The 11,479-nt window shown below is 41.6% G+C and overlaps 1 long non-coding RNA gene across 1 annotated transcript; it reads left to right on the top strand.

Annotated features, from left to right (window-relative positions):
- Window positions 1-682: 682 nt before the first annotated feature.
- LOC149469823 (uncharacterized) lies at window positions 683-11,219 on the top strand. The gene is made up of 4 exons (XR_016311507.1): window positions 683-769; window positions 9,508-9,611; window positions 10,752-10,843; window positions 10,928-11,219. It is a non-coding gene; the product is annotated as an uncharacterized LOC149469823 (long non-coding RNA).
- Window positions 11,220-11,479: the final 260 nt, after the last annotated feature.

Below are 11,479 nucleotides of genomic sequence, written 5' to 3'. Positions count from 1 at the left end.
AGTATCTGTGTGTCTGGAGTTCCAGTTTAAGAGACACCTGGGAAGGAGCACTATTTCAGGCACCCTGCCTCCAAGTCAGATGTCAGCCTTATATCTTAGCATGTGCGTCAAGGCCAGGGGTGGACTGACCATTTGGAAACTCGGGCACTGCCCGAGGGCCCGGGGTCAGTAGGGGGCCCCATGAGATGCCCCGGTACCTTTTTCATAGGCTTTTTTGAGTTTGGGCAAGGACACAGGGGCCCCACGATCCCCTATTTCCCGGGGGCCCCATGAGTTGTCAGTCCGCCCCTGGTCAAGGCATTCAATGATAACTGCTGATGTATGTTGCCTGATTTTCAGTAAACCCTCTGATGTCTGGATATCACTGTAGCTGGCCAGCTAAGACCAGTCATAGGTTGCTAATATGGTTCACATATATGTGTATACCAAACCTGCCAATAACCTCAGTACAGTATATATGTGCATATGTAAAAGCCAAAAGCAGAATCATTGCTGTAATTTATGTCTTTGATTGTTATATGACATTTATATATTAATTGTGTTAGCAGAAGCAGAAAAGGAAAATATGCCTTTAAGAGTTAGTATAAGGTGAGCCAATCACAGACAGCCTCACACTGAACAGAGCCTTAACCAATCCCAGCCAGTTTCACATCTATGCCTGTGTAAAACTCCCTGCTAGGATTTCCTAGAGACGCATGCTCACCAGACAGAAGAGGAAACAGACAGTTCCAATCAGAAGAGCTTTATGGAGGCAGAGCAGGCCAAATAGGTATTTAATGCACTTGTGTGTTCCTCTATTGTTTGGCAGTGCAGGTGGATCTGTGTGTTGAAACTGTTGTGTGTGTTTTACTTGTAGTTCCACCGAACGAATTTACGAACGAATATAACGAACTTATCGAATCGAACTTACAAATTTACCGAATCTAACAAATTTATCAAGCTATCAAATCAAACCACTGTAATATAAAGAAATAAGCTACTGTATGATAAATAAAACAAGCCATTGTAAGCAGTTATATGAAGAAGATTGAAGTTATTAAAGAAGTTAACTAAAGTATTCGGTGTGCTCTTTAAACCTACTGCATCCATAGAGCGGCACTGGAGGAATTACAGAGTAAAGTCAGTCTAATCAAAAAAAGAAACAGCAATTGCATAATTTTTCTAATGCCACAGCGCACAAGGAACCAAAGGGTGCTGCGCCTGCCACAATCACTGTGCGGACCTTATTTTCGTCTTAGTCAAAAAGGTTTACACAAGACTGAAACTATTTATTTAATTTTCACCTGTTCCCCTTTTCAGGATTTTAGATTTCGTTTTCCATCGGGGCCAATATAATGAAAAGACTTGGCACATTTTTCTCCACTTCAGTTGGTGTCTGTGTGCTTTTCTCTCTGATCTTTACTCGGTCTGACACTATTACCAGCCAGTTCACTCTCTCGTGTCACTTTAGACGTGTAACAGTATTTCTGGCAGAATTTCAAAGTTTCTGCAGCAACCAAATACCAGCAGGTGTCTCTTTCAACACCATTTTAAAAGTAATTGCACAAAGCAAATGAATACATTTCACAGCTCCTGCAGTGAAACTGAAGCATTTCAAATGATTTTTCCATATGTGCTATCTGTTAGAGCAACTTCTCGATTGCTAAATATATATTTACCATTCTTAGCTATGTGATTTGTTCCACTACAAAAGGGAAATATTTTGTGTACGTTGAAATGATTCCAAGCGTGTACTGCTATTCACTGCCATAACAGCATGGCACAAGAAAGTCTGATACTGATCTGCAGACGCTTCAATGGTACAAAACTGTGATTTGTAATGAGAGCCTAGTTATACTAAAAAAAAGCATACCAAATCCAAAAGAGCAGGTGATTTAGAAAATGCTTATATACTGTACACACACACACACATATATATATATATATATATATATATATATACATATATATATATATAAAATCAGTGCAGATCATATCCTGTGCTTTCAAAGCTTTTGTTATTCTGAACTAATAATACCTGATTTCAATGTTGTTTTTCAAATACTTATATTCAGTGTTGCATAGATGTATAGGCTCCTGTCCTGTACTGAAATTGCTCGGTGCCCTTTCACACAGGCATTCCAATCAATTACTCCTGCCTGTTTTTCAGGCAGAACTGATCAGAATCTCAATGCCGCTCTATGGACAGGCAGATACCTCCAAGTCCATCCAGGGCCTGAAAAAAAACAGAAAAGGAATGCATAATTTTCCTTTTTTCTGGACCTAAACATGATGGATCAGAGGTAGCCTGATGTAAAGTGAAGTTATATCCATTTACATGTGGCAACCGATAGAACCAGCATGGGTCCGCTCATGCCTGCCAGGCACAAACTGAACGGGCACGGATGTAAAATAATTGACATCTGTCCTATTCGGCTCTGATTCATCAAGGGATCTGCTCATGGGTCCCCTGCTGAGACAGAGCTCAGTGGCTTCATTTGAAAAGAGCCTTAAGCTGCTCATAGATGGTTGGAATTCCTTGGCCAGTTCAGCAGGGACCGGCCAAGATTCAAACCATCAATGGGCAGGCTGATTGTCCCCAAGTCAATCGATGGATCAATCAGCATGTCAGAGGTATGCAATTATTGTCAGTGGCTATAGCCACTAGCAATAATCACTGTGTTCTCCTGGCAGGGACAGTTCACCGCTGGGAGAACACACTAGTTCCGCAGGATGGATTCCTTCATCAATACTGCCTGTGGTTGCAGGAAAGAAAATCACATCATCTATGGCCTGCCTAACTCCAATCTCACTGCACACTGTGGGGTTTATTAAAACTAAAGCTGGTGAGTGCAAAATTAGGTGCACTTCTGCATAGAAACCAATCAGCTTCCAGGTTTTAATTGAACAAGCTGAAGTTAGAAGCAGATTGACTACCATGCACAGGTGCGCCATTTTTAGTAAGTCTACCCCTGTGAGCTTCTTACAGCATGCATTTGGACCTGCAATAAGTAACAAGGCAAAATATAAGCAGATGCTTTTAAGCAGGAACTATAGTATTTTGGGACTCCAGGAGCTCTTGTCATGATGTGCAAGTGCAACACACTTACCCAGAAAAATGATCCCCCCTGCTATGTTACATTCATGCTCCACCTCATTGCTCTTTCCCCACTTATGTCATCTTCTCCCAGTCTTCTGTCATTATTAGGTTGAAAAAAGTCAATTTGGTTCAACCAAGAGAAAAAAAAACTAATAAAATATAATAAAATATGATAATTATGATTAAGCACATGAGACTGTGAAACGCTTTAACAGCTAGCACAGTCCTTGTGCTGTTTGTCCTCTCTGTTATGGAGTAATAAAGGATTTTTCATATCTTCACCAAGCCTTCTACTTTATATTTTCTGCATGCACCCGGTCAGTTGTCTGTGACCCCATTGGAGAGATTTCCTTTCATTTCCTGTCCCTGTCCACCTGGACAAGAAATTAAGGGTAGGGTACAGGAATCAAACTATTTGACAACCTTGGTAATTTCAAGGTGTGGATCTCTAAATTTGACCTCTTAAACATTGCGCTTAAGTATCCAAATAAAAGAAAATACTTCAGATGGAAAACCAGTTTCACATCTTATTTAGGCACACAGCTTGCTTCCTATCCTAAATACGCTATATAGTCCTAACTATTTTAAAATCCTCTCAGAAATCTCCCATGACCTCAGAGGAAAGATAGAAGCTTCTCTCGGTTTGGCCATGTTGACATATTGAACATGGACGTCTTGCCTCAGCAGCTCTGTAATATGTTTAATACCAGCCCAATCTGCCTGGCCAAAGCCTTTTTTTATCACTCGCCAATTCATGGAATGTAGATTGTAATGTGGTAACAAAAAACCTAGACTGAGCTTCATTCTTCTCTCTAAACCTCAGAATGAGGGCATCCTAGTGTACTGCAGGAAGATGTTCTTATTAAGCCACTTACTGTTACATCGATGATGAACGGAGTGTACTGTGGCTATAGGTACCGGTTGCCATGATATTAGTGGGTTTTTGTTCCTTTTTCTTTTCTTTCCTTTTTGTTGTTCTGTTTTATTATAGTTATGTTTTTTCTCAGCCTGGGTATGCCCAGTAGGCTTTGTTCTGTATTGAAACCTTATATTTTAATTAAAAAAAAAATAAGCAAAACAAATACTCAGTTGGAACACAGCCCTTTAGACTTGAGATCCCTCCTGTGTCTCCCTCCTGCCTGGAGACCACATCACTCTATTCTCCCGTTCTTAGCATCACCTCTCCTAGCAATCTGTGACCAATTCATTATACTTAAGATGTTGTCCTACAGGCCAGTTCCCCCACCCCTCTATATGACAATCCAGTTTTTTACCCTGGGGTAGGTGTTTCGACTGTCCTGGATTTCAAAAAACATTAATTTTGAAAAAAACTAATTTTCTTTGTTCCTAAAATTTTGCAAACAGGTAATGATTCTCCTTCACTGATGTGTGTTGATGAGGTTGTACTGATAGGCGGCACTGATGAGCACTGATAGGCAGCACTGATGGGCACTGATGAGGCAGCACTGATGGGTACTGATAGGCTGCACTGATGAGGCAGCACTGGTGGGCATTGATGTGGAGGCACTGATGGGCACTGATAGGTGCCAATGATGGGCACTGACAGGCGGCACATAAGGATACTAATAGGTAGCACTGAAGGGCACTGACTTGCAGCACTGACTGACGACACTGACTGGTGGCACTGACGGGCACATATAATACATATTACATATAATATGCAATTAAGCCCACTTATAGGATCAGAAAATCTTTTTAACTTTGTGTCACTTACCCAGTTCCTCAGTACTAAATCTTGTTAAATGGGCTCCCTTGCAAAAGAGAGCAAGGACAACCCCTCAAGCAGCAAAGGGGGGATGGGGGGCAGTGATACTTCTCTACTTCTCTTTTTATTTCTTTAGTTTGTTTCCTGTATGTCTCATCATGTCCTCAGACACAGTAAGGGTTCTTGTTAATCGGCATTCTAATTAAACACTGCTTTTCTATTTCAAATGGGAAAGCAGCTTTTGACAAGAAAAGGCAGTGTTTGACCTGCTTTGCCTGCAGCTCAGATGTATCTTAATAGGACATGCTATGTCCTAGGACAAACGCAGCTTCTGTACTCCCATGTGTACTGCTCAACTATAGTCAATGGGGTTCTGCTGAACTCCATTTGAGGTGTATTCCAAATACACAGCAAACACAGGAAAGCTATGTCCATTGACCTGAACCCTAATGTACCCCATGCTGGGGAGCACTGTGTAAAAAAAAAAAAGTGCATGTCCCATTTTTGTTGCATTTTGCTACACAGTCAACCTAGTCAAACAAATTGCCTAGCTTAACATAACATAGACTAATACGTGAGAAAACATGCATTCTCTAACGCACAGAAATGAACTGTAAAGATCCAAATAAACCTCGTGTCAGTAATTATGTAGCTTTTGTAACTATTTTACTTTAGTGCAAAAATGCTTTTAACAAAGCCTCAAAACCATGGGGTGAGGCAATGTAATCATGTGGTTGAGCTATAGTCAGCATCTACAATACATATGAACTACCAACAGTAGATGGCACCAAAACGGACTAATGCAGCGGTCACTAAATGGCCTGAGCAGCGCTCCCACGCGAACCGCCTGCCTGCCAGACTAGAATGACAGATCCACTCAGGGTGAACCTGCTCTCATCTGTGAAAAGCACAGGGTGCCAGCGGTGGACCTTACAATTCTGGTGTTCAATGGCAAATGCCAACAGAGCTCTATGGTGCCGAGCAGCGAGCACAGGGCCCACTAGAGGATGTTGGGCCCTCAGGCCACCCTCTGAAGTCTGTTTCTGATTGCTCAGAGACATTCACACCTGTGGCCTGCTGGAGGTCATTTTGTAGGGCTCTGGCATTGCTCATCCTGTTCTTCCTTGCACAAAGGAGCAGATACTGGCCCTGTTCAGCTCTCCTAGAGTAACTGCCTGTCTCCTGGAATCTCCTCCATGCTCTTGAATCTGCGCTGGGAGACACAGCAAACCTTCTGGCAATGGCACGTATTGATGTGCCTTCCAGGAGGAGTTCGACTGTCTGTGCAACCTCTGTAGGGTAAAGCCTCATGCTACCAGTAGTGACACTGACCCTAGCCAATATTTGTGAAAAACAGTCAGAAAAGATGACTAGGGAAACAATTGCCAGTGGCCTCCACCTGTAAAACCATTCCTGTTTTGGGTGTCGTCTCATTGTTGCCCATCTAGTGCACCTGTTGTTAATTTAATTAACACCAAAGCAGCTGAAACTGATTAACAACTCTTTCTGCTACTTAGCTGACAAGATCAATATCCCAGGAGTTTAACTGACTTGATGCTATACTGTGATTAAAAAGCATTCCTGTAATTTTTTTGAGCAGTATAGTAGTAGTATTACTGAATACTGACAAGAATAAAAAAAAAATTATCCAATACTCACCTCCGGAGCAATGTACATTGGAGTGCCATACCAGACTGTCAGGGTTCTGGACTCGCCCACACCCATTGCTGATAAGCCAAAGTCGGCGATTCCCACATGTCCAATGCTATCCACCAGAATGTTTTCTGGTTTGCGATCCCAGTGCACATTCCCCTGGCCATGAAGGAACTGCAGACTGAAAATGATCTCCGCAGTGAAGAATCTGAAGGAGAGATAGAAAAGGTTGATGTGAAGCATCTTATTACAATCTAAGCCAAAGAAAATAAAATATTGATGATAACACTTCAATTGTCAGGTATAGTCAGGTATGCGTGCTATAACTAAATTATGCTGAAAGAAAATACTATCAGTAACAGCAGAATTTAGCAAAATACTGTGCATAGAAGTGTTTTATACTGATATTTGAAATCACTGATGAATTGGTAGCAAATATGCTTTGTAAATTTTCACAAAATGTTTTTTGTGATAGTAAATGGGTCCAAATATGACTGAATGTGATTGTACAGTTTCTTTTAATGTGTATGTAAGGCCAAAACAGAAAGGAATATAAAAAATCTTCCCTACTCCATCCAAAACTACAAATAAACTACATTTACAAATAAGTTCATAAAAAATGATGTTGTATGAAGACTTGTTAGATATAAATTGAATAGATTTTTTAGTAGGCCCCTATACAATATAATTTCTAGTAAAGTTGAGAAGTGATGGGCTAAAGATTGCCCAATCAGATGGTAGGTTGAAGGCGTCCACTGGATGATGAATTGGCCAAAACCAGCTGGATTGGATTTAACAGTATGTATATGATCACACTGCAACATCTGTAGATGCACCCTGTCAGAGCCTGGGTCCGAACCTGGGCCTTCTGCGGTGAGAAGTAATGTTTCTTCTTGCTGAGCCACCTGGAATGCTGGACAGCTCCCTTGACAATTGTTTGGATGATCCTGCCTTGGCCTTGTTTGTCTTGAACCCCTTGCTCCTCCCATGAACTTCCTGATAAAAGCCATGTCTCTGCATTTCCTCTTTGCCAAATTATTGTGCCTTCTCCAGCCAATATCCTGCTTGTCCCTCCTGCTGCCGTCTAAACCTTCGCTACCGATCTTTGGCTTGTTCCTGGACTATGATTTTGCCTCATCCTCATCTACTACCGTTTGTGACCGACCCTTGGCTTGTTGACTGACTCCGCTTCTGCTTGATCCCTAACTTGTTCGATCTGCTACTGGATTCCGGCTTGCTCATTCCCTGGTGGGGTGATCCTGAGATCGGCAACCTGGTACCAGCACGCGGCCAAATCCATCTCCACCATTAGGAGCTCTGGTGAAAACCAGTTGGTGCTTAGACCCCGCACCTCAGGTGAGCCTGCGTCCTTTCCCAGGGTGACCTACCTGTGTACCTATCCTGCTGGTTTTAGGTAAGCCTTAACTCTGCTATATCAACTAGTCTCTGAACCTGACCCAGACCGTGACACACCCTGACAAATCATTCTCAGGGTAAAACAGATCATCCAAAAGATCATCCCACTGCGATCTCGAATCTAGTACAAGCCTACACTTGGATGTCAGCTATGCACAGTACTATGAAAGTCATGTGACCAGTGATGCAATGCGTGGGGCAGAGCCTAGTGATGTCACTTCCAGTGTTGTGCAAACCGAGAAGTGTGGTGAGAGGAACCATTTCTGGAGTTACATACCTGCACTGTTTTGCACTTTGTGTGTGGATATTAATAGCTTATTAAAGGAAATCTTTTTTATGGGGTTGCACTATGATTTGTCCTCTTTTCCCATGAGCATTTACCATCCTGGTGGGAAGCTGAAATCCGGTCTCTTAAAGGGCCAGTAGCAAGGAAATAGCTACTAAGGGATAGCGGTGGACAAGCAAAAGATTTACCAAGTTTATAGTGCTCATGACCTATATAATATATGGGGCAAGGAAGAAGGTGAGTGCATGGCACACTCATTAATGATGGGAAGCACTTTTGTACATGTTAGATGAAGTGAACACTTACAACACTGTTGTGGAGCATGGTGTGTTTTGCTTTAATGCAAGCGCATATGTTTTGTGCACTCAACAATTAGTTGTAATTTAAACAGTGTTGTACTATGATATATATTTTTGTTTTTTTATATACACATTTTTGGAGTCGTGATTGAGTGAAGAAATTTGGATTCATCGCCACATGAAAGGATTCACTCCTGTAAAAACGCATTTGACCTATTATAATTTGTAGGTCGAACGCAGAGGTGAGCAGGGGAGTATCTGGAAAGTGACTGTTAAACGTATTAGTTTGGATTTTTTTTTTTTTTTTGGGGGGGAGTTGGACTTTTTTTAGTGTGTATTTATCTTGCATGGGATAATTGGAGGATTATTTTATTTCATTCATATTACTGAATGAGGAGTTGCGCACTACACATTTTTGGTTTATATGCACAGTACTATGTTCTACCTCCATCCTCATGATCATTGTACCCTGTTGTCTTACCTAATTTGTATCTAGAATAAGTCTACACATTGATGTGATCTTTCTAGAGTACTATGTACTGCTTCCATTCATATTATCGTGGTAGCCTATTGTCCTACCTACCTTGTATCTAGAACAAGTCTACACATTGATGTGATCTATCTACAGTTCTATGTTCTACCCCCATCCCTATTATCATGGTACCCTATTGTCTTACCCATCTTGTATCTAGAACAATTGTACATATTTATATGATCTACCCCCTTCCCTAATATCATGGTACCCTATTGTCTTACCTATCTTGTATCTAGAACAAGTCTACCCTATTGTCTTGCCTACCTTAAATCTAGAACAAGTCTACACATTGATGTGTTCTTTCTAGAGTACTTTGTTCTACCTCCATCATGGTACCCTATTGTCTTATCCATCTTGTAACTAGAACACTTCTACACACTGATGTGATCTGTCTACAGTTCTCTGTTTTACTCCCACCCCTATTATCATGGTACCCCTATTGGCTTACCTTGTTGTCTCAATAATTACTGGTTTCCATTACTCAGAGAACTTATACAGGTCTCCATCACTCAGGTATTCCGTGATGAAGCATCCTGTGCAAAGGAAAGAAAGATTGAGGTTGTAGAAATGATTCGCTCTCTGAACCCTTATGCAGCCTTGGATATGTTGAGAGAAAGGTAGGTTTCACAGCAGTATCCCGAGAGGATAACCATTTAATACCAACCTCACCCACATAATAGGTAGAATATAGAGTCACTTAATTCTGTCAGCAAGACATCATATGCATGAGTGCAGAATGGGCTGTGTGACGGAGGGTAAGCGGGACAGAACACACAAGGCAGACGGCAAACACTTAAAGCTTTATTAAAACAGACAACAGTCACTCAGTAGTGACTGAGTAGTGCAGGGAGAGAGAGTCCAAAATACTTGTAATCCACCCCCGGTGGGCAAAGTTAAAGTCTCTACAGCAATTTGTAATCCAAGAGGCAGTTCATAAGCAGTCAGATAGCACAAGGGAAGCATACACTCATGCAAAGTTGATGCGATAGTCTCAGGCAGAGCTGACAGCGTTCCAGGCAGGGCTGATGTAGCTTCTGGGATCCCCCTTCCTCCAATGGGGCTCAGGCAGAGCCGGGGGGCCACTAGAGTCCAGCTGGACCCCTCAGTGGTTGCCCAGCAGAATGGTTTTACAAGAGAGACCAGCACTGGCCTCTTAAACCCCCTGAGCAGGACGAGAGGCGGAGGGGGGTCATTAGCAGGTGACAATGAAGAGAATGGACAGGAATGGAACTACAGTAATTTAATTTGTGGCTGGAAACAGAAAAGACTGGTTGGACAGGATAATTAGTGGCAGAAATACATTAATACAAAAGTAAGGCACTAATTAGTGGGGAGGATATTATAATTAGACATCCTGGTTGAACAGGATGGACACTGAAACAGGATAATTGGATTTGCAGCTGTAAACAGTGTAACAGTGGGGGAAAATACATTAATACAAAAGTAAGGCACTAATTAGGGATGTATACACTAATTGAATTTGGGACCTTTTGTGGAGGGGCGAGTTAATTACAGCTAGGGGCCTTTGGCACACAGGAGTGAATACTAATTGGAGGAGGCTCTTCCTATGGCCAGGAGGGATTAATAAAGGAATTAATACCTGGGGATTAATAACTGGGCTGGCAGAGAACTCATATCGTGACACTCCAGATCAGTAAGCAGGAATTGATAATTGGCCGTGACAGGCTGACATGAACTTTCTTCAGTATTTGCCTCTCCTTAAGGATATCTTCAAAGTTGTTGTCATTCTTCTTCAGGATTTTGACAGCCATCGGCTTATTAGTGGAGATTTGTGATGCCAACACCACCTGGACGGGGAAGAGGGAGAGAAAATTATAGCTTACAATCGGTGAAGTTTATTCACATTGAATAATTAGTTTATGGGTGCAAAATAATGACTAGAATCACTAAAATTGCATTTTATTCATTACAGGGTCTACATCGGTGAAACTGCTCAAATTCCAGGACCTTCTCTCACTCCTGTCTGGAGTCTCACTTATCCCTCCCAATGTACTGAGATATAAGTCAATGAAGAAAAGTAAGAACCCTTCTTCCACCACAACCCATTGCTTCATGAAAAAGCCATTGCCCTTACAATTAAATTTCACCACCCCAGTTACTTCTGTGTTATATACTTGGAAGCCCATTTAAACTTTCAGTTGAAGTCAGCAAAATACATTGCAGATGGATCAAAGCAATATATGTGCAATAAAAGTATTTTAATATCTGTTGATTAAAAAGCCACAACATGAATACAAAAGCCTGTGTCCTGCCAGCATTCTTCAGAGTGGGACCTTTGGTCTCTCTGGGGAAGCAGCGATCTCTATACAGAGGTTCAGAAAATCCCTTTCTTAATCAGAGCCCAGAGTTCTCCAGTCAGCATGGAACATGAGGGTCTTCATAGGGCATATGTATGCACTTATTTAGTTTAACTATTACATTGTTTTATTTTAATTTTTTTTATCATTTTTCAGAGGTGTGAAGG

The sequence above is a fragment of the Staurois parvus genome, unplaced genomic scaffold, assembly GCF_062004578.1.
Source record: "Staurois parvus isolate SC_StPar_1 unplaced genomic scaffold, SC_StPar_1.0 ptg000059l, whole genome shotgun sequence".
Classification (NCBI taxonomy): Eukaryota; Metazoa; Chordata; class Amphibia; order Anura; family Ranidae; genus Staurois; species Staurois parvus.
Note: the sequence above shows the minus strand (reverse complement) of the source record. Positions and strands in the feature narration are given on the sequence as shown.